Source organism: Corythoichthys intestinalis, chromosome 7 (genome assembly GCF_030265065.1).
Source record: "Corythoichthys intestinalis isolate RoL2023-P3 chromosome 7, ASM3026506v1, whole genome shotgun sequence".
In the NCBI taxonomy this organism is placed as follows: Eukaryota; Metazoa; Chordata; class Actinopteri; order Syngnathiformes; family Syngnathidae; genus Corythoichthys; species Corythoichthys intestinalis.
This window is the reverse complement of record NC_080401.1, coordinates 39,335,266-39,359,630: the sequence shown is the minus strand read 5'-3', so window position 1 is coordinate 39,359,630 and position 24,365 is coordinate 39,335,266. Positions and strand designations below refer to the sequence as shown.

Here is a 24,365-nt window from a genome sequence, read left to right as displayed (position 1 = left end):
TCCACCCCCTCAGGTAGCATACGAGCCTCTTATCTCCAGCTCCATAATCATTTCCCCACTGGGACCCGACCAGGCCCAGTCAGCCGACACATTAACAGCCATTTTAAGAAGCCCATGCTTTCCAGTCATGTCTTTACGCTTCAATTAGAGACACGCTAGTCAATAATAGCTTTGTTTGGAGTAAGTCACGTATTTCTTGATGGGGACATCACTTTTAAAATGGATGCATCTCTTCTGGACAAATGGTTTTAGGTTGAGTCAGGACTTGGGCTTGCTGAGAGTGCACAAAGAGAACAACAACCAAGCTTCTCCGAGGATCAATATTAGGCTAATTACATGTAATAATATAACAAGGATTCCTTGCGCAGTTTCTCTAGGTCGTATATTGCTCCTGTCCAATGAAGACCTTGTAACTCCAATTTCAAGACCATTTTGCCTAACATAATTAGATTGCCTGTGTTCTCCCACATGTAGTGTTAAACAAGCAACTAAACTTAATCAAAATTGATTAAATTTAAAGACAATAGATATCAATGAGGATGATAGATGTCCAATCTAATTGAACAAGGAAGACTGGCAGTTAATTACTAATTAATGCCTTTGACGGTGATGCACATCCAATACATTGAAACTAGGAAAACTGGCAGAGCACACACATACATATATTCCGAGCACATGTCAGACATATGCAAACATGTCTGTCCTCCACTGCTTTTTTTGGCCAATTATTAAAAGTACTTAAATATAGTGACTTGCTTGTGAGTTCTTGAAGAAAAAAAGGATGTTTTCGTGCACGCAAATCACATTTTTGTGCACGCAGAACATGTACTCATGCCGTCAAAACACTTTTGTGCTTTTCTAACGCTCAATTCTAACATTTACAGTGTTTAGTATAATGTGTTAACTTATTTTGTATGTCTAAACTTTAATTCTACGGTGTATTGATGACCAATAAACATCAGTGAGAGGAACTGGAGTCTCATATGCCAACAACACACACTCAAAAATGCATGCACGCACACAGCGATAAAACACAGCCGTGAAAATTACCACCCTCATTTTTATTTACCATGCGATAAATGGACTCATTGCATATCGCGACAGGCTTAGCAACTTCAAAAAACATATCGTTCGTTAGTTAGTTAGATGGACTAACGCTCTGCCAGCTTGTTGTCTCCTGTCGTCTTCCAAAATAACAACTGGGTGACGGCGCTTTATGTGTTCATTCACAACCCACATGCAGCCTGGTATGCAAGCTTGGCATTGAAGAGATAGGACACAATAGTGTACAGTCCTTTGTCTTGTTGAAATAAGTCAATGTTTTGGCCACTCTGGTGTTTTTTTTGGCTTTGTGCCTCTTTCCCCACTTGCATACCGAGCGTCCGACATTCTCAACTTTCCACACATATTTTTTTTTAACCCTTCATTACCGTCGATGGGACGTTCTGCGCGTCGACTATTTCGACATAGTCGACGCGCACAACGTCCCATCGTCCCCCCCCAAATATTATACTGGAATGGTGTTCCAGTTGATTCCGGCCACTTTCACGCACTTTACCACTTTCACTTGTTCAGATAAGTCTCACTCGACTATAAGTGAAAGTGGTGAAGTGCGTGAAGGTGGGCCGGAATGGGTTAGAACACCGTTCCAGTATAATATTTGGGGGCGGAATGGGGCGGAACGATGCTTTGATCCCAAAAATCTGACGGCAACTGTCAAACCCATACTAAAAAAAAAAAAAACTGCCAGGCTGCCACACACGCATCTCCAAGACAAAAACAATCTACTAACGTCTGATTTACATACACAAGTGTTGACAACAAGCCTAATAAAGTGCTTGTGCAGCATCATCCGATATTTATTAGAGACCGAATATCAGCCAAGCCAATTATCAACACTGTTATTTAGAAATTTTTGTGTATATCGGTATTGGATGTTTTTTTAATCCGACCGGCCGATATTAAAAAATGCATTTAAAACAAGGTTATTTCAGCTCTGATGCAGCTGCACCGCTCTCTCCTGCACTAGTATTCACCCCGTCCTTTGATTGGTTAAAGGTTAATGGTATATGGAGTTACACTTGTATTGCGCCTTTCCACCTTTTTAAGGCTCTCAAAACACTTCACACTATATCTTCATCTACCTACTGGTGACGCAGCACTAGGAGCAACATGTGGTTTAGTATCTTGCTCAAGGATACTTAGACGAGGTCATCAGGGCTTTCTTTTCCGTGGAAAAATTTCAGAGGGCTATTTATTTTTATTTATTTTATTCAACTTTTTAATAGATGTTTCTGAGTCTAGAAAATTCAGGCGCTTCTGGAGCTATTTTTTCTATTTGTGTGATTCAATAAACATCATTTAGGCATTTAAATGAAGTTCAGTGTTTGCATTATCCAATTTTTTTACATCTATCTTTTCACTTTTATAGCAAATGAATATCAGCTCCAAAAAACAACTATCGGCCCTTCCAACTACCAATAATCGGTATCGGTCCTGAAAAACCCATATCGGCCGATCTGTAATATTTATTGTTTATTTATTCCACGGAGATCTCCCAGCTTGTGTATCTTAGTCCGACGAGACAGTCGACTCGCGTCCATGTTCGCATGCGCGCAGCGAACCACCCTGCCTGGACTCCAGGTGTCCGTTCATTTGGCTGACATACTGATATATGATTAGGCATGTGCCGGTTACCGGTTTCACGGTTTACCGTGGTGTGAAAACGTCGCGGTTTCAAAACCACTAAAATTTTCCGTCAGACCGTAGTACGGTATTCGCTATTTTTCATGTGTCAAAAATGCAGCCAGAAGTGTCTTGGCGCAGTAGCGCTCACCCCCTCCCGTTTGTTGCTGTGTGTGAAAGTGACGCTATCGGCGAGACAGCCAGTGAACCCAAAAACAAATACTCCAAACTAGGCATGTGCCGGTATGAGATTTTCACGGTACGATAACCGTGAGCAAAAATACCGCAGTTTCACGGTATCACGGTATTGCAATTATAGCTCCAAAATTTTGAGATGTATGGGTTTAAAAAAAAAAATAAAAAAATTCATTGAACAGGATTTCTTTTCAAAACATATTTGCAAATAGGAACATGAATATAATGTGAAAATAAATAAACAAAAAAATAACATATTTTATATCAAATTAAAATAAATAGAACCTAGACTATACCCACAGCCACAGCTCAAGTTGCTCAATATTAGAGTAAGAACAAAATAATTGCTATAAAGAGTAAAAAGACTTCTAAATAAAATTAAAAATATATACTGTATGACTTTTTTTAAGGGGGAAGCTCAAGTGAAGTTTCGCCATTTTCAGCCACTGTGTCAACTCTAGTCTACATGATGCCATGCCTTTGTGTTAAAAAGAACAAAGAATTCATACGTTAATAAGTTAGTTGAAAATGTATAAGTTAGTTTTATAAATTAGTTAAAATGTAAATATTGTTGAGGAAAGGTTTCATCTAAAAAAAAAAAAAAAAAGTGAGGAGTGAGACCTCCTTTTCTCAATTAGCGATCTTTGATGCGATTCTTTTTCTTCCCCCCCTTCATTCAAGCTTGTCTCTCACTCAGCGGCTGTGAGACATAAAACCACAACGAAGCTGCTCTCCCAGCTTAGCCTAGGCTAACATTCGTCTTTGTAAGTTTTAGTTAGTTTGTATATCGAATTTGAAAGGAAAATGTGCGTTTTGTTTTTGGCGAACTTTTTAATGGTGCTACTGCTATCCTGTTGAACCTAATCACACGTGGAAAAACACAATTGTACAACGTTTTAAATGTATTCATTTGTATATTTCACCACGATTTGAGAGCTCAATAAATTGAAGAAAAGTACGCCTTGTGTTTGGAGGATTTGTTTGTGGGCTTGCTGGCTGTTTAGCAGAATAGCATCACTGACACTCAAGGCAACAAACGGGAAGGGGTGAGCGCTGCCGCACCAAGCCACTTCGGCTGCATTTTGGCACATGAAAAATAGCGAATACCGTACTAAGGTATGACGGAAAATTTTTGTGGTTTTGAAACCGCGACGTTTTCACACCACGGTAAACCGTGAAACCGGTAACCGGCACATGTCTACTCCAAACATAAGGTGTACTTTTCTTCAAATTATTGAGCTCTCAAAACGTGGTATGTGGAATATACAAAATGAATACATTCAAAACGTTGTACAATTGTATTTTTCCATGTGTGAGTAGCTTCAACAGATTAGCACCATAAAAAAGTTTGCCAAAAACAAAACACACATCTTCCTTTCAAATTGAATATACAAACTAACTAAAAGGTTACAAAGACGAATGTTAGCCTAGGCTTAGCTGGGAGAGCAACTTTGTCGAGTGTTACAGCCGCAGAGTGAGAAAACAAGCTTGATTCGCTTGAATGAAGGGGAAAAGGGGATAGCATCAAAGATCGCTAATTGCAAAAGATGCTCTTGCCCTAAGCACAAATCCACGTTCGCTGGATCAAGGAGAAGTCTCAATCCCAATGTTTTGTTTGTTTGTTTGTTTGTTTGTTTGGAGCAGACATGTCCAAAGTCCGGCCCGGGGGCCAAATGCGGCCCGTGGTCAAATTTCATCCGGCCCCCAGCCTCCGTCATAAAATTAGTAACGTCTGGCCCGCACATAGACTTAATAAATTGGTCAGCTGTACTGCTACCAGCATATGAAGTAGCTTACACACTAAATGCTGCTCCTCATTTACCAACTAAAAGGCAGCAGCACTCTACGCAACATTACCCAATGTGACCCCTTACTTCCAATTTTCTAAAATGGTGACTATCAACAAAAAAAAAAAAAAAAAGTTGACTGCGACGACCGACGCTTCAAGGATAGGTGGAAATTGGACTATTTCTTCACTAAAATAGGCAACAACTGTGTCTGCCTCATTTGCAAAGAGACAGTCGCTGTTTTTAAAGAGTTCAATGTGAGGCGATATTACCAAACAAGAAAAGCTGACATGTACGACAAGATTACAGGAATGATACGCAGCGAGAAATTGAAGCAACTTGAAGCTAGTTTAATTTCACAGCAGCAGTATTTCGCATGAGCCCGAGAGTAAAAGAGAACACCCTAAAGGCTAGTTGCAAGATTGTTGAAATTATTAATTTAAAAAAAATAATACAGCAAGTGTGACACAAAAAATGGCTTGCTAAAATTTCCTTAAATATAATGTTCTACGTAAAGGACGTCAGCCAAGGTCGGCCCCCCACATTTTTTCCACACCAAATCTGGCCCCCTTTGCAAAACGTTTGGACACCCCTGGTTTAGATGAAACCTTTCCACAACAAGATTTACACTTTAAACCAACTTATACATTTTAACTAACTTATCAACTTGTGAATTCTTTATGTTTTTAACACATGGGCATGACATCATGTAGACTAGAGCTGACACAGTGGCTGAAAATGGCGAAACTTCACTTGAGCTTTTCCACCCTCAAAAAAAAGTCATGCAGTAGAATTTTTAAAAATTTTATTCAGAAGTGTTTTTACTTTTTTATAGAAATTATTTTGTTCTTGCTCTAATCTTGAGCAACTTGAGCTGTTGCTGTGGGTATAGTCTATAAGTTATATATATTTTAATTTTATTTAAAATGTTTTTTTTTATTGATAATTTATTTTAACAATATATTCATGTTCCAATTTGCAACTATGTAAAAATCCTTTTCAATGGAAATTTAATTTGATCTTTATTTAACCCATACATCTCAAAATAACACATTTTGGAGCTATAATTGCAATACCGTGATACCGTGAAACCGCGGTATTTTTGCCCACGGTTATCATACCGTCAAAATCTCATACCAGCACATGCCTATATGTGATCAGCATGGATAGCTAGCTCTGATTGGTTCAAATTCACGTTTCCGAACATGCTTGTTGAATTAATCCGATTAAAAAAACGGCAATGCGATGTAAAAATTATCAGATCTTTAAGAGAAAGAGTTGAAGAGGCTTATTTCAAATGCTCTGATGGGGAGGTTCCGAACATCTTCCATGTTATAATGCCTGACCCCATAACAGAAAATTCAGATTTTTTTTTTTTTTTTAATCTGAAAGCTTTACGTGGGACTCAAACATAATTAAAATACATTAAACTAAAATGTATGTTCTCTAACTTGTATCATAAATGATGATTAAGCATTACGTGCTGTTCTCGTCCTAAAACAAATACAGTATAACGAAAGTGAGATTGAACACAACAAAGTTTTACCTTTTAAACAATTTTTAAAATTTCAATGGGGTCCAGAAATGCTCGTCTCAAATGCGGTACATTTGGCAATGTAGTTATTGTACACTTTGGACTTCTTTTTGCTCATTTACCCATGTTAGGCTACTAATTTATTTCCTTACAATTTAAAAAATTCTATGTTTGTTATCTTCAAAATATATTCCGTTTCACTGTGCATAATGCAAGTCATTTGTACTTATATTTGGTAATGTACGTACAATATATAAGTCAATGTTTACATTATCTTCAATTTTAATGTACATCTTTGTACAGTATGTTTTTAAGTACGTAGTTAAAACTGAGGTTTTGCATTTAGATGAGGAAATGAGGGAAAATAAAGAGGTTGGGGTTACTGTATGGTGTCTTTGTTAACAGCTATTTTTCATTGAAAAAAATACAATTTTGAATGAAAATTTGTTGCACTTCTGTGGTTTTAAGAGGTTTCACCCACACCCCTTAAAATTTTCAAAAAATAAAAAAGGGAAAAAGAGGGGAGTTCACCTCTGACTACAAGCCCCCTGGGGCTAATTGTCCGATAAAAATCCATAAAGTATCTGCACTGCTATATAAACTGCAAAGTTCCAAATGAAAAAGCAAACCAAAGAAAACAAAAGCAGCACCTTATAGTCCAAAATTTACATTATTTCGCTGTCTGTTGAAATGATTGAAGAAATTAAGTTTTGGTGCACGATTTTAATAAGTTTTGTACGATCATTAGCCACGTTTACATGCTGACTTTTATTCATACCGATTCAAATCATTCCGAATGGAAAATTCACATCAGCTGTTTACATGTCACTTCATCTATTCCGATCCAGCGTTTACATGTGACTGCCTTTATTCCGAAAGGGCGTTTGACAACTGCCGTCTGACATGCGCAGATTAATCAAAACAAAGCGTCACGTTGCAAAACATGGAGATCGATCGTCAGATCAGCTGCTGTTTTAACTTTTCAAGTGGATACAAAACTTCAGAATGATACGCCGTTCATTTAAAAAGTTGTGTGGGTGCGCTGTGCGTGTGCTTGGAAGCCATGTTGCAAGTGACGTTACTTACGTCACCAAGTGACGTCACCACGTCAGTACGGAGCATGCGCAGAAAGAACGCAACCAGACACCATTCCGCTTCCCTGTTTACATGATATAATTTTACTTCTAATCGGTTTGGGAAAAGGAATATTCCACCCCTGTGAATCGGAATGAAATTCCATTCGGTTTGGGCCTGTTCATTCCGAATGAGGTGTTTATATGGAACACATTTATTCGGTTTGAACAAATATTCCGATTGTAATTGGAATATTTGGCTCCATGTAAACGTGGCACCTGATCAATCAATCAATAAAGATCACCCGTCCGACAATCGCGTAATAAGTCAGCCATATTAGCCCACTAGCATTTGGTCTCGGACAGTCGTGGTTATCAATATGAGCATATAAATGCACTTGTAGGGTATTTTCATACTTTTGTGAACTCAACATAATGTTTCCGTTTGTGATGTCTGCCGCTCTTTGCTACATTAATGTGAGAAGGAGTGACATTTGTATTATCGTTCCATATACTTACTATGTGGTAGGGGTGGGCGATAGCCTCAAAAGTATATATCGCGGTATTTCCACAAAATTTGCAATGATGATCATTTTGACGATATGGGATTAGAAATTCTGAAAATATGTACGTAATTTCTTATTCCTCGGTGGCAAGGCCCCGGGGTCGATGAGATCCGCCCGGAGTTCCTAAAGGCTCTGGATGTTGTGGGGCTGTCGTGGCTGACACGCCTCTACAACATTGCGTGGACATCGGGGACAGTGCCTCTGGATTGGCTGTCCGGGGTGGTGGTCCCCCTTTTTAAAAAGGGGGACCGGAGGGTGTGTTCCAATTATAGAGGGATCACACTCCTCAGCCTCCCCGGTGAAGTATATTCAGGGGTGCTGGAGAGGAGGGTCCGTCAGGAAGTCTAATCTCGGATTCAGGAGGAGCAGTGTGGTTTTCATCCCGGCCGTGGAACACTGGACCAGCTCTACACCCTTGGCAGGATCCTCGAAGGGGCATGGGAGTTCGCTCAACCAGTCTACATGTGTTTTGTGGATTTGGAGAAGGCGTTCGACCGTGTGCCTAGGGGAGTCCTGTGGAGGGTGCTCTGGGAGTACGGGGTACCGAGCCCCTTGGTAAGGGCTGTTCGGTCCCTGTACGACCGGTGTCAGAGTCTGGTCCGCATTGCAGGCACTAAGTCAAATTCGTTCCCAGTGAGGATTGGACTCCGCCAAGGCTGCCCTATTTCACCGATTCTGTACATAATTTTTATGGACAGAATTTCTAGGTGCAGCTGAAGCGTTGAGGGTTTCCGGTTTGGTGGCCTCAGCATTGAATCTCTGCTTTTTGCAGATGATGTGGTGCTGTTGGCTTCATCAAGCCGTGAACTCCATCTCTCACTGGGGCGGTTCGCAGCCAAGTGTGAAGTGGTTGGGATGAAGATCAGCACCTCCAAATAAGAGACCATGGTCCTCAGCCGGAAAAGGGTGGCATGCCTTCTCCTGGTCGGGTATGAGATCCTGCCCCAAGTGGAGGAGTTCAAGTATCTTGGGGTCTTGTTCACAAGGGAGGGTAGGAGGGAGCGAAAGATTGACAGGCGGATCGGTGCAGCGTCTGAAGTAATGCGGACTCTGCAACGGTCCGTTGTGGTGAAGAAGGAGCTGAGCCAAAAGGCGAAGCTCTCGATTTACCGGTCGATCTGCGTTCCTACCCTCACTTATGGTCACGAGCTGTGGGTCGTGACCGAAAGAACAAGATCCCGGATACAAGCGGCCGAAATTAGTTTCCTCCGCAGGTTTTCTGGGCTCTCTCTTAGAGATAGGGTGAGAAACCCGGTCATCCGGGAGGGGCTTGGTGTCGAGCTGCGACTCCTCCGCGTTGAGAGGAGCCAGTTGAGGTGGCTCGGGCATCTGGTTCGGATGCCTCCTGGACGCCTCCCTGGAGAGGTGTTCTGGGCATGTCTCACCGGAAGGAGGCCCCGGGGACGACCCAGGACACGCTGGAGAGACTATGTCGCTCGGCTGGCCTGGGAAAGCCTTGGAATCCCGCCGGAGGAGCTGGCTGAGGAGAGGGTATCTGGGCTTCCCTGCTAAAGCTGCTGCCCCCGCGACTCGACCCCGGACTAGGCGGAGGATGGGAGGATGGGAGGATGGATGGATGGATGGATGGATGGATGGATGGATGGATGGATGGATGGATGGATGGATGGATGGATGGATGGATGGATGGATGGATGGATGGATGGATGGATGGATGGATGGATGGATGGATGGATGGATGGATTTCTTCTTCAGACTAAGAGCATTTTTATTGCACACAATATTTAACCACCCTTCCTTTACCCAATTACATTATAAAGTAAATCACATGCAATGGATAACCAATACAGCTTAAAATAGAAACAAAAAATGGCCATGTAGTTTTTAACTTCAGAGGTGAAATTGAACATAACATAGGTTTTCATTTTAACATTTAACAGCAACAGACACCAAAATTTCAAAGAAAGCTGAAGCAAGTGACGTTTATACAATCTTGTTTCGAACCTAATGTTCAATGTTTTATGATAAAACAAGATTGGTTGGAATGTTAAAGGTGCATGCTGTTCATGAAAAAAATTGGGACAGAGAAAAACAGTAGGTCAGGCTTTTCAAAAATAAATGATCTGCCAGAAAATTGTGATAGGTCCACGGCTATTATGACATAATGTTGTATTGAAGAACAAGAACTTAACCTGTGCTACACAGGCTCGGAGTGGGGGGCAGGGAACCAGCTGAAGTGGTGCCATGTTGGGGGGTGAGGGGGGTCACGCACATGTGGCGAGTGGAGCCATGATCTAACTGTACCAGAGTGAAAAACATGCTTCCTTGTCCTCTCATACTCACCCTCTGTCTTTCCCTCCCACACAAAAATAACAACATCGAAAGTATGTGTGTGTGTGTGTGTGTGTGTGTGTGTGTGTGTGTGCGTGCGTATGTGTGTGTCCCTCCCTACCGGTTGCGTCCCGAACGGCAAGGGTTAAGCCCCTGCCATTTTAACGCCACTGACGGATCAGACCATTAGGGTGTTACCTAACAAAATGGAAGCCTTTAACCCTGAACCTGCCGGACTGAATGCGTGTGCTCTTGTGCGTGTGTGCGCATGTGTGTGTCAGCAAGAGCCAGAGGCAAACTTAAGTGAATGTGTGGGTAAGCATGTGTCCGCCTGAGTTCGACAACAAAACGTTTTGAATGTGTCGTTTGCAAATGATCACAACCAAATGTGACTGTTTCTTAATCCCTCTTTAAAGTGTATCCATCATCAGTTGTTCAAATGACAATCGTTCTTCCAAGCTGCTTTTCTTTAGGGGACCACACAAGCCCACACATATGCACGCCATTACAACCCTCAGCGCCACACTGAGTAATTGATTCACACGACTAACATAGAGTCTAGATTATCGACCACCGAATGACCAAAAACATTTACTCGCCGCAAATTAAAAGGAATTGCCGGCTGGAGCAATCTAAAACTACGGCCAAATTGGTTTCCCTATAATTCTATAAAAACCCGCAAACAGACTAAAGGGCCAGGACACACGCAGACTGCTATCAGATTACATTTCTCAGAAATGGATGCAAGCAGGAAGTGACCAGAGAAAATGAGAGGGTGAAAAAAAAAAAAAAAAAAAGCTAAAATGACTCAAACATACTAAACGAAACAATAGGGCGGGGAACCAAACGCTCGACAACAGGTTATTTATACCAGACATCAAAACATCAGGAAGTACAATATGTTTAACTCATTGGCTGCCATTGACAGCAACTGGCGTCAGATTCCTCTCGACTCTGAAGTACAATCAGAGATTGATAATATATCATCGTCAGAGGCAGCCAATGAGAATATCAACTAAAAACAAAACTAGTCAAAACATTTGAATTTTGTGGAAAGTGACTCCTCAAAAGCATTACACTTTAATATATGGCTAGCTATGCCCTGTATGGATATTAAAGAAACGGTCTTAAAGTCTTAAATGCATGTTTACAGATGGTTATTTAGATACAGTAAGTACGTGATAACAGGTTCTTGATCGAACAATTAGCTTCTGTCGCTCCGCCGTCACCGCAACGCAGAAGCATAATTCAGCCCTAAATGTGAAAATTTTTTGTATCTTCTCCTCACAGTGGCCCTTTGGTTTATAAAAAAATAGATAAATAAATAAATAAAGGTGGTGGTGGGGGGGGGGGGTTATAAAACTATAAAACACCAGTTTTACCCCTCTTTGAATCCCGCGACTTATAGTCCAGTGTGGCTCATTTATGGATTTTTACATGGTACTGTGTTAAGATCCCAAAATAAAATGTGGACACCTGCAGCTTATAGTCAGTCCAGTGGAGATATTCGGAAAAAAAATACATTTTTCTTGCCAACTTAGATGGCTTTGGCTTATAGTCCGGTCTGCCTTATATTCTGAAAATTACAGTACTTTGTAACGCTACTTATCATGAGGTAACATATAATTTCAATAATTTTTCTGTAACTCCATTCCCCATGTTCCTTCTGTTTGTCCCTTAAATACCTTTGCCTATTTTTCTTTAAAAAGACGCCACAATGTGAACAACCACAAGAAAGTATTTAAAACTGTTTCATTGCACAATAAAACTGTTCAAGCATTTGAACAATTTTGCATGTCCAAATAGCAGAACGGGACAGGTTTTTAAAAAATAAAAGTGAAAACTCTATAAATCTGTATCTTTTAATAATACTGTCAACTAACAAAAGCCCCAGTCCATTCAGACATTTTCTAAACCCATTTTCCTCCAGGACGTCCTCCAAACACTGAGGCTATGTTCATACCGCAGGTCTTGATGCACAATTCCTATTTTTTTTTTTTTGTCATACTTGTGTTTTTTTGCCGGGCCCATTCAGACTGCCTCTGTCCATTGAGCCAATTCAAGTATTACGTATGCCCACTAATTCGCAGTCCGAGATGCGCTGAGCAAACTGACTCGCATGCGCAGGCGCATCAAAACAAATCCTGGCTCGAAGTCATTCTAGGGTGATCATATTTTTACACTAGAAGTCCCAGAAAATTCTTGTACTCCTAATAGTCCCAAGCAATGGCCGATTTGGCCCATACCCCAGAAAAACCCAGAGGTGGCCAAAATGACCCAAGTGTGTTTGAATTGGCAAGTCGTTGTCCGACAGACAAGAGCCATTCATATATAGGAATATTAGGAGTATTTGTCTTGGGGCGAGGCCGATTCGGCCTTTGCTGGGTTTTCTAGTGTTAATTTCCAAAAAGAGGACACAAATAACAGATATAAATAATCCCCGTTTAGTCTTATATTCAAAGTTTATATGGATTGATAGCATGCACACACACACACATACAGACAGTTTGCCCTGACTCTCAGCAGTGTAAGCAATCTTGAAATATTGCTAATTTGGAGCACAGAAAGACTCTCCCTCCCAATTTTCTTGTTTTATGTCTGTTGTCAAGCTTGCCTCGTCCCTAAAAGCTGCGTTAAGCTAGGTGCTAACGCACAGCTCCATTGCTAATGCAGTGCCCTGTCTTTCTCGCTCTTTGCTGAAGTAATTGCTGCATGAATTCCGAATAGGGGGACTTGAAAGTTCAGACCGCAGCCACATTCTGGAAAAATGTGACCCAGATCGGATTTTAACCACATACGAAAGTGACCTAGATCGGATTTGAAATGGTCCACTTTAATACAACATTCCCCGTTCAGACCGTCACGTTAATGCCTCACTGGAGTCAGAAAACCACAAAAAAATCGGATTCCAGCATTAAGACCGGCGAGATGAACCAAGCCTAAGAGTGGCACAAGATCATACCTATATATACAGCTATTATTTATGAACTACAAATCTTTCAGAAGAAGGCATGTTTGGTTATGACTGACAGACATCTATGTTTGTTTGTGCAATGGTGGTCCGAAGCTATGGACAACAAACTAACCCAAAAAATGAGCACAATTTCAAGGAGCAGCAGGTAAATCAACATTCCAATTACGAACACCTAAATTTAAGGGCCATATGTTATGGGGCAAGAAATTAAAACCACTGCATTTGATCCTATTAGAAACATAATGAAGTTCCAGTATTGCTTCTTCGGCGAAGCATCAACTTCAGATGAGACGTGGTTTCAGGCAATACTGGTCATGCGGGTTTCACTGGTGAGTGACGAAAAAAAAACATTAATAACTAAGGCAACAGTCGGTTTATGCATTTACTGGTGTATATTCATGGCAACTAAGGAAGCATGGATCAATGGGAGCATCCAGCGAAACAAATTTGCCAATGATGAATATGCATTACAACTAAAATAAACATGGATATGTTCAAAAGAATGATAATATGACAGTGTTTAATTGCATATAAGTCATCACATGCAATTTGAAGTACCCTCGTAATTACACAATATATGATCGTGAAAGTACATCACACAATAATTACTTTGGGGGCAAGTGGAGCCATGAGCATTGAGATCAGTCAAAGTGAAATATCTGTCCTGGCTGCTCAGTACAATATGACCAAGACAGCAATACCAAAAAAAGAAAGAACGCAGTGTTTACCACTAAACGGGTATGAAAAACATTTGTAAAGCGTGACATTGACTTGCCCTCAGCAACTGCACTCTTCTGCGATGCGTTTGTCACAAGTTAAGACAATTTTGGACATTAAATCAAAATGTAATGGGTCAACGTTCCTCTTAGCAACTGTGACTTTCCACTCCCTTATATTCGACACCTTTGTTTAACCATTGGCTTCAATTGACGGCGATAGCCATCTAATCCATTTGAACTGGGAGGGCTGACAGTGATGACGTGACAGTTTGAAAGTCTAATTTATTGATTCGATTTCAATTTGTTTCTTCATCGAATAGTTATTTCCTAACTCAAACAGAGGCTGAACAAGTGAAATACATAAGGAGCACAACAACATGACCACAGCTGTGAATTGTGACTCCAAGACAATGGTAGACTAAACAGTAACACTTTATAGGGCAAACAACTTTTAATAATTTAAAAAAAAAAAAAAAAAAAAAAAAAAAAACCTTAACCCCATTAAGACATGGCGTTAGCATACATTCCCACACACATACAGTGATACCTCAGCTCACGAACGCTTAAGCTCACGAACTTTTCGCCTCAAGAACATTAAATTCGCGAGCATATAGTCTCTGCTGACGAACTAGTTTTCGGCGGACGAACCAATTCACGCGGTGTAAAGCGCCACGAGAAGCTGACGCACGCTCACGGCGTCCCAGTTCGTCCCCTCACTTTCGTTGAGTGCGGACGTGGTTTGTGTTTGATAGACATTTTGGACTATATTGAGTGTACTTTTGCTATTATGGGACCGAAAAAGAGTTACCTACAGTCCTTATGGAAGGTGACTCGTGTTACCAATTCGCCCTCGACTGGTAATTGGCGGTGCTTTCAGCTTCCCACCTTAGTGAGAAGTGGACCGGCGAGTCACGTTGGCCCGTTGTTGTCGGTTGTCTTCGGTTCGCCCGATTTCCTCTCCAGAAAGGTGGCGGCGTGCATACAAACACCCAGAGGCGTCGGATGGCTTTTTGTGGGCACTTTTATTAACAACCAAAAGCATGTGGGGGGCACAGCAGTGGAGTCTCCGCTAACTGCGCACTTTGCCGGTAACACTCTCCTTCCAAACAGTAACTCCCTCCCTCCCTCCTCCTCCCACTCCATTCCATCAAGCCATCAACTACCATCACAAAGGTAAATAAAACGACTTTATTATACAGTACAGTTTATTTCTTTAATTATAATACAATAGCACATTTATTATACATAAAATAAGGTATATTTTTGTGTAGTTTTAAGGCTTATTTAGTAGAAAATTATGTTTTATGGGGAGCTGGGAACGGATTATTCTCATTTTAATGGTTTCTTATGGGAAATAAATGTTCGGAAGACGAACTTTTCGCCTTACACACACTTTCTGGGAACCAATTATGTTCGTGAGCTGAGGTATCACTGTACTCACATTTTGGCTACACATATACACTCACCGGCCACTTTATTAGGTACACCATGCTAGTAACGGGTTGAACCCCCTTTTGCCTTCAGAACTGCCTCAATTCTTCGTGGCATAGATTCAACAAGGTGCAGGAAGCATTCCTCAGAGAGTTTGGTCCATATTGACATGATGGCATCACACAGTTCGTGCAGATTTGTCGGCTGCACATTCATGATGCGAATCTCCCGTTCCACCACATCCCAAAGATGCTCTACTGGATTGAGATCTGGTGACTGTGGAGGCCATTTGAGTACAGTTAACTCATTGTCATGTTCAAGAAACCAGTCTGAGATGATTATGACATGGCGCATTATCCTGCTGAAAGTAGACATCAGAAGTGGGGTACATTGTGGTCATAAAGGGATGGACATGGTCTGAAACAATACTCAGGTAGGCTGTGGTGTTCCAACGATGCGCAATTGGTACCAAGGGCCCAAAGAGTGCCAAGAAAATATTCCCCACACCATTACACCACCACCACCAGCCTGAACCGTTGATACAAGGCAGGATGGATCCATGCTTTCATGTTGTTGACGCCAAATTCTGACCCTACCATCCGAATGTCGCAGCAGAAATCGAGACTCATCAGACCAGGCAACGTTTTACCAATCTTCTATTGTCCAATTTCGATGAGCTTGTGCAAACTGTAGCCTCAGTTTCCTGTTCTTAGCTGAAAGGAGTGGCACCAGGCGTGGTCTTCTGCTGCTGTAGCCCATCTGCCTTAAAGTTCGACGTACTGTGCTTCCAGAGATGCTTTTCTGCCTACCTTGTTTGTAACGGGTGGTTATTTGAGTCACTGTTGCCTTTCTATTAGCTCGAACCAGTCTGGCCATTCTCCTCTGACCTCTGGCATCAACAAGGCATTTCCGCCCACAGAACTGCCGCTCACTGGATATTTTTTCTTTTTCGGACCATCCTCTGTAAACCCTAGAGATGGTTGTGCGTGAAAATCCCAGTAGATCAGCAGTTTCTGAAATACTCAGACTAGCCCTTCTGACACCAACAACCATGCCACGTTTAAAGTCACTCAAATCACCTTTCTTCCCCATACTGATGCTCGGTTTGAACTGCAGGAGATTGTTTTAAACCATGTCTACATGCCTAAATGCACTGAGTTGCCGCCATGTGATTGACTGATTAGAAATTAAGTGTTAACGAGCAGTTGGACAGGTGTACCTAATAATGTGGCCGGTGAGTGTATATGCGTGGCCCAAAAACGTATATATATATTTTTTTATGCTTAAAAAAATAGAAGGTTAATTAAAAAAAAAAAAAAACATCAAATTACAGTGGTACGTCCACATACAAAGTTAATTCGTTCCAGGACCTTGTTTGTAAGTCGAAATGGTCATCTGTCGAGCAGGATTTCCCATAAGAATACTTTATAATTCCATTAATTTGTGCGACAGCCCAAAAACCTACACTAAATCCTTAATAAATACTGCTGGTACTATTACAAATGGCAATTACACATAGCAAATCAAATAAATAATAAAATCGGATTAACAATATAATAATAATTCCTGTAATAATGAGTCGGGTTCTAACGTAGTGGGTGTTTTTTGCGTGCTGTACGTGAACGTACCGCGTGGCTGACGTGAAAGCGAGAGAAAGGTGCAGTAGAGGGTGTACTTTCGCTTTTAATGATTTGCTTTTGGCGTCAACTGCGGCAGACAGTAGGCGTGTTGTGTTTCACAAGTTCTGAAGTAAATTATTAAAAACCTGACGAAGCTGGCGATTTCTTTCACGATGTTACCACAAGAAAAATTGTCACCTTAACTTATAAAGACTGGCAAATGGATGTCGGAGGAGGACCATCGAGACAGTAGACATTCTACGGCCGTACTGTTGAGCCAGTTCATGGATGCACACAGCACGCTCATATTTTTCTATAATTTCCAACTTCATTTCAGTGGTAAACATCAACTGCGGCGCTGTCATAAATCGTCATATTTCGAGCATGTCGTCAGATGTAGAAACAAACGGCGAGTCAAATTTTACATTGGCTGTCGAAAGGATCGTCTGTCGAAGCAATTGTATGTCGAGGTACCAGTCCACTGTACAATGTTTTAAAACTAGGGATGTCCCGATTGCATATATTTGCACCCGAGTCAGGGTCACTTGATCTTGAGAATCTGCCAATAAAGAGTCCCGTCTGATACTGCAATTGTTTTGTTTTTAGTTTGTTGTTGTATTTTTTTTTTTTTTATCTGAACAAGAATTCCAAACATGGTACAGTACTGTACTGTTTACAATGCTTCCTCTTTTTCCAGGAATGTTGAGTATAAAACGTATGTATATTTGTTTCTTTTTGCAATGACATTGTATTTCTGGATTATTTTGTTGCTTTTTAGCCCTTGAAAAATAAATATTTTTTTAAGTAAAAACCCGATTATTTTCTTCCGATCCTCTGAAAAATGGCGCGATCGGCCCGATTTCCGATCACGTGATCGGATCGGGGACAGTCCTATTTAAAACAGAAATACACCCTAGTTATTGCCCTTCATACCACTTTGTAAATGATCTTTAAAATATATTTTTAGTATTAAACTCATTTCCTGCCATTTCCTTAGACAATTACTTAAAATGGGAGGACTGGCTGTGAATGTTTTAGTGCCATTAATGCCCTAGACATCCATTCCGATTTGACTGGGAGGGCTGGCAGTGATCATTCTCTGCCAGCCTCTTCCAATCAACACGTCTACCTATAATTGCGGCCAATGAGTGAAATAAACAATGAAGGGTTAAGCACAATAGGGAACAAAACCAAACTCGTCTGATACAAACTGCACTCAGAGTCAATCTACCACTGTATGAAGAACAGGGTAAATAAGAAATGGGTCACTCAACCAAACACTGAAAGTTGCCCCGAGGCCTTTGGGCGAAGCAATACTGTCCCTGGTCATGTGATGCAACATGACTATAAAAATTCCTGTTTGCCAAGGACATCAAAACTGTCGGTTAATAATAATTAAAATGAAGCTAAAATAGAAGTAAGCTTTCACGTGCCAGTACTGAAGAACGAGTGCCCATACCAATGGTTTTGGGTGGGATTTCAGTTTCACTAGCACATCCTGTTAACCTTTTGCAATGACAGCGCACCGGTAGATGTGGAGCATTTTATTTTTATTTGTCTATTTTTTTAAAACCTCACACCACCTCACGTCACTGTTTAACCACAGGACACGGGATGGATTAAAAAATAAATACATTTTGTCTCAATGCAACACTTGAAAGGAGTCAAGAAAATCAGACTGACTCTCAAATCAAAAATGAGTTTCACCAAACTTGGGAGGAAGTTGTGTTCATTTTGTATGACTTTTTGTACTCAACTTTAGACTGATTGGTGGTAGGGGGGTAAAATACAGGATGTAGTGATCCAGATCCTCAATCAAACATAGAATGTGCTATTTTGTCAAACACTGACCAAGAAACGGCTCCAAATATTATTAAAATCTCTAAACACAGCAGTTACTACATATGCTTTCGCGCAGATACAAAGCATTCCTAATCCAGTCATTTGGGAACGTCACCTTTAGTGTCTGGTGTGACGTATGCAATTTCTGATGGATCACGACATTTGTTCTACACGATCTATCTATTGGCGAGCATGAGTACCAACCAGCAATATTGTGGCTATACGGGTAAGCAGAAGAACAGGTTTACATTCACTTCAACACAAAGAATGACAAATTATAGCAGGTCATTAATTGAAATGCCAGGCACACTTTCAGTGCCATAATAAAATTTAAATTTTCACATATAAAAACTAAAAAACAATTAGCAAGAAATGAAAGAACTAGAGCAGTAACTGAAGAAATAATTAGCACAAAGCATGAGGTTTGGACGATATTCCATCTGTAATGCCACAATTAGGCATGTGCCGTATAAGATTCTGACATTATAATAATCTTAGCAAAAAATATCATGGTTTCACGACATTTCAATTACAGCTCTAAAATGCGTTACTTTGAGATATCTGGGTTTAAAAAAAAAAAAACTTTATTCCATTGAACGGGATTTTTATTTTTCAAAACAGGTTAGCAGATTGGAACATAAGTGTCACGTTAAGTCAAAATAAATAAAAAATAAACCCTAACTCCAAGATAAATGCGGTCATTTAGGTGAGCCTAAACCCACAGCCACAGCTCAACATTATTACCATCAGAAAAAAAATAACGGAATCATTTTCCATTAAAAGCACATGTGTATGACTCGTATGTTTACATTAAACACTACTCTGTCTCAACACAGACAGAAAACACATCTTTTACCACCGCTAAACACACTGGAGTTAACTCTCGTAGCTGGTGGGAAACGTTCATGACGGTGTTTGCTAACTTTTAATTTTGTATAAATGCGAAATTATATTAGAGTTATTGCCTCCTCAGCAGGCACTCTCCGCAAACACGTTTTACATGTCGGTTGGCCCTCCTCCTCTAAGCCTGTAACTTTTCTGTAGCCAAAGTATTCCCATACCAAGAATTTCATTTCCATTTCCATTCTTCGATGGGGGAAAAAGTTTAGCAGTTTCACCTCCTCCAGTCATCGTGTAGCACAGTTGACTCACTGACACTGAGCAACAACCGGTGGGGCAGGGTTGGGCCTTGCAGCTGCAAGCAAGGGATTTCTCCTTGCAGTTTATGGACATAAAAAATAGCAAAGACCGTAGGGACGGTATGTAGGAAAAGTTTTTGCAATTTTGAAATTGTGACGTATTCATACCACTGTATACCTTAAAACCGGTAATCAGCACATGTCTAGCCACAATGCATGGAGGCATGAGGCACTACAAGCAACGATACAACATGTTGAACACTCGAGCTAAGGTAAAAGTTACCTTCCAGACAGCATTTCATTCAAAGTTGTGTGCAAAATGAATAACAAACTAAAGAATTAAGTTACAAAACTTTGTTTTGTTTTTTTATATTTTATTAAATATATTTAATTTTGTGTTCCCTGAATGGGCAGTTTTTTGCAAACCTTTGAAGTAAGGCACGCCAGACTGCCAGTTTTGTCTTTCATCATGTTAATTATCTCCCCAGATATACTGTAAAGGCTGTTATCTTGTCTGGATGTAGCATTAAGCCTGACTAGTATTGTCTCCTCTTGGACTTCATTTTTAAAAAGAAAAAAAAGGTACTATTTTAAAATAACTGTTTTCCTGTTTTTTCAATAGTTTTTACGGGTTAAATTGTCACTTTGAATTGAACCGAATTGGATCGAATCAGTTACTATTTTTTATCAATTGTCCCTGAATCAGACCATCGATTGCGAATCGAGATAGGAATCGGATCTTTTTTTTTTTTTTTTTTTTTTTTTTGAGTAAATCACATCCCTCAAGAATAAGATATATTGTGATAGGTATCATTTGAGAATGTGCTGAAAAAAAGTATTTGAAGTCTGATGCAGCAGTAAAAGTGGATCTTGAGTCATGCATGTCTGCTCACATAATTTCCAGTGAGTCTTTTCCATAACAAGACTCCCCCCGACCCCGTGCAAATCCATAGTCCATCATAAAATGCAAAGCGACATGTGCCCCAATCGCTAGCCGAGGGTGGGCACTTGCTTTCATGTGAAAGGGTTCTTTTTCAGCGCTGTGAAATGGAACTTCCAAAGTCCTTGAAGCCTGGAAAATTTACCAAAGGAAAAAAATATTCCTTAAAAAACAGCACCCATTTTTAGGCACCAGTTTTGATGCACGTCACTAGATCTCATGTCACCCAGCATCAAAGAATTAACTTTTTGTGGGTCCTTTAAGTGAGAAAGGAAGAATTTGCACAGACAGTTAGCATTAATAATAAGTGGATTCACTTAAGGCGAGGAATACTGCCGCAGACCAAGTACTTTTGCCAAATGTTAGTGAGTTCCATTGTTAAGCCAGCCAGAGATGCCAGTAGTCATGTGGATGATTGAGCTGAAGTGTCGCCAACTTTTCGTGAACAAACAACTTTGTTTTGGATTTGACAAGAAGTACGGAATAAAGACATGGCTGTGTTATGGATCTCAAAATCCATTACTGTGCCCTTGTTATGTCAGAAATTTTCCAGGACTGGTGTCACACAATATATCTTAGAACCCAAACGACAAACTGTGAGCATCTATGAACTCATTGGCTGCAAATAACGGTACTAGATGGCCAATACATTTGGACTGAGGTACTGTTATCATCTTCAGAGTGTTATTATGTGCCATAACCAAACAGCATTTCTGTTTTCATTCATTTTCTTTTTTTGTGGTAATTTACAATCCATGTATAAATGTATCTACTCATGAAAAAAAATATGAAATAATATTAAAAATAAAATAATTATTTATAGCAATAAATATATTTGAGACCATGCATCCAGGATGTGGGCATGACATTGGTCATGTAGGCAACGCGTCAGGTCATGAGGTACAGGGGTTTTTTTTTGTTTCTATTTAGATTGCCAAAAAACTGTGATTTGCCCTGTAAAGGCTTAAATTACCCATCTCAAAACAATAATATTATGACATGTGTAGATTCAATATTTACTATTTATAGGCGCACCAGCCTATTCGTTTTAGTTATGCGACAGACAGCAAAGACATAAATAATGGCGAACCCGATTAGTGTTTTCATGTTATAATACTGGATGCCAGTCCAGTTTGGATGTATCCCATCAATTTCAGTTATAAATCACAGAAATACAGATGTACAGTATACTTACAGCTGACGAGCAGCTGATGTAAATCTAACTTAAAGCTAAGGCTAATATTAACAAATACGACAACTCAATGTTTAAAATGTTAGTGATCTATGCATATGCATTGCTTGACTAATGCTTATTATCCATTTGTTTCAATTTCTATTTATTTAAACATTGTTTATAACTGGATGATTTTAATGTGACATTTATGTAATATTTCATGTTTTTACTTCTATTTATTAATTGACCTTTTTTGTGTCTTGCCGATTTTAATGTGATGTAAAGGGCTCTTGTGTTGAATTGTGCTATAGTATAGCATTTGTATAACAGCTCTACAAATAAATTTGCCTTGACATGTTTTTGCTTACTCCCATGTTATTGTCTGTACGGATGGCGACAATTTGGAAAAAATTATTGACAAATATTATCGACTGGAATGCGAAAAATTCTTGTTTTCAGAGTCGAGCAGACCAACTAATGCTACTGAAGGCACTGTGGTCGACCTTCAAGGTACCGCTGTGCCTTGCTTTATGACAAGGCTAGGAAACCTATGGCTCGTGAGCCAGATCTGGCTCTTTTGACAGCTGCATCTGGCTCGCAGACAAATCTTGAATTATTAAAAAAAAAGCTTTGTTACACTACTTTGCGCATTGCGCGAAACGGCGACTGTCACCGGTCATATACTGGTGTTGTGCAGTAATGAGCAGACGTGACTTTTGCGGCGTATGTTAACTTTTTTAATGCTCTGACAACACTCGCGCAATTTGCACTAGATATCACCAAATAGCAACCTAGATGTGCTACGTTAGATCCCAAGTCCCATGCCCTTGGCTGCGTGAGCCCAGGGTGATCACGGGACACGTAGTCCGTATACTGCAAACGGTGATTAGAAACCCGGTTCGCATTAATTTTAGTGGGAAAGTGGCAAACATATATGTCGTTGTGTCAATCTATATTTTTATTTAACTTGCAACGCAGATGAAGCAAAGACACTGTTCGGGGGGGGGGGGGGGGTAGCCATATTTTGCTGTCGAAAATAGTGCTTGAAGTAAACAACCCTCGTATTTAGTTTCATTCTCCGCGTTTGTCAGATTATTTTAGAAACCCTTTTAAGAAGATGGGAAATGAAAAAAAGACTAGGAGTATCGTACTTTTCAGCAGGAACTGACAGAGGAATTTGCCTTTGTGGAGAGTTTTTGACTTTTCGGATGAAGACAGTCATGATGTCAAATCAAATTGAGGCAACGCAAGTGAAGGACATAAATTCGGCACAATTTTTTCTCTCGCTTTGGATGAGTCAAGAGACGTAAGCAATTTATCCCAATTCAGCGTGATTGCAAGTTTGACTATGAAAGGGACAACAAGAGGGGAGGATTTATTCAAGTCCTTCAGTGAGTTCTCTAAAGACAAAAAATCTACCGATGGATAAACTTGTTTAGGTGAGCACTTATTGAGCTCCTTGTGTGGTGGGAAAAACAGGATTCGTGGCGCTTCGTGAACATGAAAAGAGCTGCATCCTTTTCTCAACGCCTGCATGAAGCAAAATCATCAGCAAAACCATGCAGCACCAGAAGTCGCATTAATGGTAAGAAATACTCATCATTGATTAGCAACAGCATAACAATATGAAAAAGAATTCAGAGACTAACCCAAACCTTGTACTTTATAGGTGTTGAAATTACATAAAATGCACACATTACTTGTATTTTTAGTTTTAAACATATTGTATGGCTGTTACTGAATAACATTTAAAAATGTTGTGTTCATGGCTCTCGCAACCAAAAACGTTCCCGACCCCTGCTTTATGATATTCTCAACATAAAATTCGGATTATGAATGGAGTAAATTAGCATTTTGGACAAGAAGGCATGCTCATCAACTGTTTCATATTTATGGCTTTGACATGTTGTTCAAACAAATATTCAGCTAGTAACTAATTGTCCTTTTAATGTTTCAGTTTGGACAGCAGTGTCTAGTGGATGGCAAATCCACCTTTGCCCTGTCAGCAGGGATAGAATCAAAGTTTATATTTATGGTACTGTCTAGAATTATTTTTCACACAAAAATGTGTTTACTATAACTGTCATTGCGTAGAGATCCAACATACAAAGTGACGTAGCTCCAACGTAAAGCCAGGACCTCCTTGCAATTCAATTTGTGTCTGATCCCTGGCAGAATATTGCACCTTCAAAGGGCTTGTCATAAGACAAAATATGTTGAATATCCGGTAACATGATTATTAATGTACACATTTCGCGTTGGCTGGAAGCTAATGCGCGAACCCTTATTTCAATGTGAATGTGATTAGCATTTAAAACAATGGTGTAACGCACCAAGAGCAAAGTAGGGAGGGGGCAATGACTTGATTACGTGGGCAGTTAATCCGTCGTGAACGGGA

The 24,365-nt window shown here is 40.2% G+C and overlaps 1 protein-coding gene across 1 annotated transcript in view; it reads right to left on the bottom strand.

Annotated features, from left to right (window-relative positions):
- Positions 1 to 24,365, bottom strand: part of gatad2ab (GATA zinc finger domain containing 2Ab) — a 41,744-nt gene that overhangs the window by 16,516 nt on the left and 863 nt on the right. The gene's annotated exons all lie outside the window — the stretch shown is intronic.